This window comes from Aedes aegypti, chromosome 2 (genome assembly GCF_002204515.2).
Source record: "Aedes aegypti strain LVP_AGWG chromosome 2, AaegL5.0 Primary Assembly, whole genome shotgun sequence".
NCBI lineage: Eukaryota > Metazoa > Arthropoda > Insecta > Diptera > Culicidae > Aedes > Aedes aegypti.
The window spans coordinates 356,368,932-356,372,359 of record NC_035108.1 but is presented as its reverse complement, the minus strand read 5'-3'; positions in this window follow the sequence as shown (position 1 = coordinate 356,372,359).

The window sequence follows — 3,428 nt, the reverse complement described above, 5'->3', positions numbered from 1 at the left end:
CAGAAATAATATTTTCCGGAATAAATTTATTCAGCCATTCCATGAAAAATCGATCTGGTGGGTCACCGAATTCCGAGAAAATTTGCTATTTTGTTCCTTAGCCGAAATAAGAATACACGTGTTTTAGGATTTTTTATTAGGGTGACCATTTCCAAAAGAGGGTGACTAGAAAAATCGCGATTTTGCAATTATTTTATTATTTTTAAAACCATAACTTTTGAACCGCTTGCCGATTTTTAATTTTCTTGGACGAAATGAAAGCTAAAATAACTTTTCAAGAAAAATATAAAATTTCACAAAAATTTTACATAAAAAAAATCAATAACTTCCGTTTGTTCGTGTTTTGAAGGCCACGGGATCAAAGGGGCTATAGCTGTTCTAGTTTTTTTTTTTCTTGAAAGTTCAGTAAATTCCACGTTTACTATCAAATTTTCAGCGATACATGTTTTTTTTTAATTTTTTTTTGAGATATATTTGTTTGAAAATAGAAAATCAGTCATTTTTCATCGGCACACTCTGTAGATCACAGCGGAATAGGAAAAGCGGAAAACAATCATAACTTTTGAACAGCTCAACCGATTTCCAATATTTTTTTATAAGATGAAAGTTAAAAATTTCAGCTTGGAAAAAAAATTAAAAAACTCCGAAAAAAAAATTTTACGAGAAAAAATATAAAATATTCTAGTTTTTTAGGAAATTTTTATGTTTTATTATTTAATTTTTTTTACAGAGTTTAATATTTTTTCAGAAAAATTAAAATCTTAAGCTTTCATTCCATAAAAAAAGATTGAAAATCGGTTGAGCTGTTCAAAAGTTATGATTTTTTAAAAATAAAAAATCTATTCCGCTGAGACCTACAGTTTGTGCCGATTAAAAATGACTATTTTTTTATTTTCAAAACAAAAAAAATATCTCCTAAAATAAAAAAAAACATACATCGCTGAGAATTTGACAGTAAACGTAAAATTTACTGAACTATCAAGGAAAAATTAGAACAGCAATAGCCCCTTTGGTCTCACGGCCTCCAAAACACGAAAAAACGGAAATTATTGATTTTTTTTTGTAAAAAAAAAATTTGTGAAATTTTATATTTTTCTTGAAAATTTAAAATCTTTAGCTTTCATTTCGTCCAAGAAAGTTGAAAATCGTTCAAGCGGTTCAAAAGTCATAATTTTTCAAAAAATAAAAATTTTGCAAAATCGCGATTTTTCTGGTCACCGTATTTTGGAAATGGTCACCCTAATAAAAAAAATCCATAAACGCGTGTATAAATAAAATAAAACGGGTAAATTTTCACCTTTTTTGACATAAACTGCCTTTACCCGTTAATGAGTAAACCGTGTTTACTCATATAATGTGGAGAGGCACATTTAACAGAAATGGGAGTTGTTCTCGATTTCGGATAATGATAACTGCATAATATTGCATTGAAATGTTTGTGAATCGTGATGTCGAGGGCGTTTGTAAGCCCCATGACCGCAGTTTGGGAAAAAAATGTGGCGTGATGTGGCGCTTTATAAAACTGCTGAGGGTTGTTCTACTGTTAGTGTGATTTTTTTTTTCTGGCTAGTGATGCCGATATAATTGCAGAGGATTGAAATAATGCCACTTTCGACGCTTGTTGTAGTAGTTTTAATGCTTTGTTTAGTTTATAAATACTTGTTTCAATAGCGGATGCTATCTGTAAACACCTGTGTATACTTAGTATCGCCGAATAAAATAACTTTAAATTTGATTTTTATCTTAAAAAAAAAATAACATTTTTTAAAAGTAATTTTTTGAACGGAATTGCATAAGTTTAAGCGTTTTTTACTGAGTTATATTCAATGAGAATATATACTAAGGTGTGGAAGAAGAAGCAAAGGCTATGTATTAGTAACATGAAAAAACGTAAACAAAAATCTAAAACTGACAGCTTCTTGACGACGTAGGCTTCAAATTGCTTCATTTTTTGCATAGATTTGTTCGCAAAATGAATTGAGTCAGCTGGTTTGGAAGTCGTTGTTAGTACTCCTACACGAAAACGCGCATCTACTCAAACCTAGGTTGTATCAACGCAAACCGTAATTAAGCTCAATAACCCAAAAATTACTTTATTTCCAAGCATAAAGTAATTTGTCATTGAAGCCATTAGAAAATTTATTTGAAGTAGGGTTCATTTGAAATAGGTTTGATTGAAAATAAAAATGAGTTCTTTCAACTCACGCAAGAAAAATAAAACCTGTATTTACTAACAATTTGCTTATTATGCCAAACTACTTCCGTTCGGTAAATGTTGCTCTCTTGCTATTTTTGAATATATGCTTGAGGAAGAGAGATTTAGGGTTTGAAAGAATATTCGATTTCCTTAACTATGGATATAAAAAACGCAAAAAAATAGAGTCACTATTTGTAAGAAAATGGCAGTACAGTGAATGCATCACTTCAATGTGGGATATTAAAACACGACGATGACGTTGTGTCTGTTGCGAACAAAATTTGTAGCAGCCGTGTCATCACCATCAGCTGATCGAATTGTTTACATTTGTTACGTGATTAACACAAGCAAACATAGACGAAGGGCCGGACCTCTACTTAACGTCATTGGAATCATTCTTAAAACAAAAACAAACCAATCAAATTTTTATGTTTGTGCATGAGAAGTGTTGTGAAACGTGATTAAAAGAGAACGCAATTACAAAACACAAAAGAGAAAAATTTAATTCAGAACGAGGATGTGTTCAAGCGGATCACTCAAGAGATCAATTAGGAAAAAAATGACTAAAGATGAGTATATCTGCAAGCGAGAAAGAGTACAAGATAATTTTCTCGCATTTCGATATACACTCCGCTCGGATCGCTCAGAAAAATCTTGTAATCATCTATTTGACAGCTTGGCTTTAGGATTAATATTTGAGCATGCTTTAGCTTGTTTTCTGCAATGCTGTTGAAATCCTGAAATAAAACTTTTTTTTCTCAATTTTTCTTGAGAGAAGGAGTGGGATGTGTGGTATATATTGGCAACATACCTTTAGTGAGTTGTTTATATACAAACGATTCACATCCATCAGCCTCGTAACGCTCACGTAACGGCCGTTGCCAACCAACGAGCAGTAGGCCACGACTCGTCCTCTTTCATCATTCATAACTTTTTTCATTGTAGTGAAATGAGTGCTAAAATAAATAAAAAATCCATCATTTGGAAAACTAGTAACGAAAAATTTTGTTCGAGAAAATGGTTACATATTGTGCTCTGCAAGATAAATCCACGTAATGCGATTATCTGAAAATGTCGATATACCGTCGTAGTGATAATGAAAATCACCAAATGTTTCAGATTTAGCAAGTTTGAAACATTTGTGTCCTTGAAGGACGAAAAAATCCAAGCCTACTTGCATTTTGACGTTGCGTTTGAATTGCGCGCATATCTTCTGCGCGTTACCGCCGCC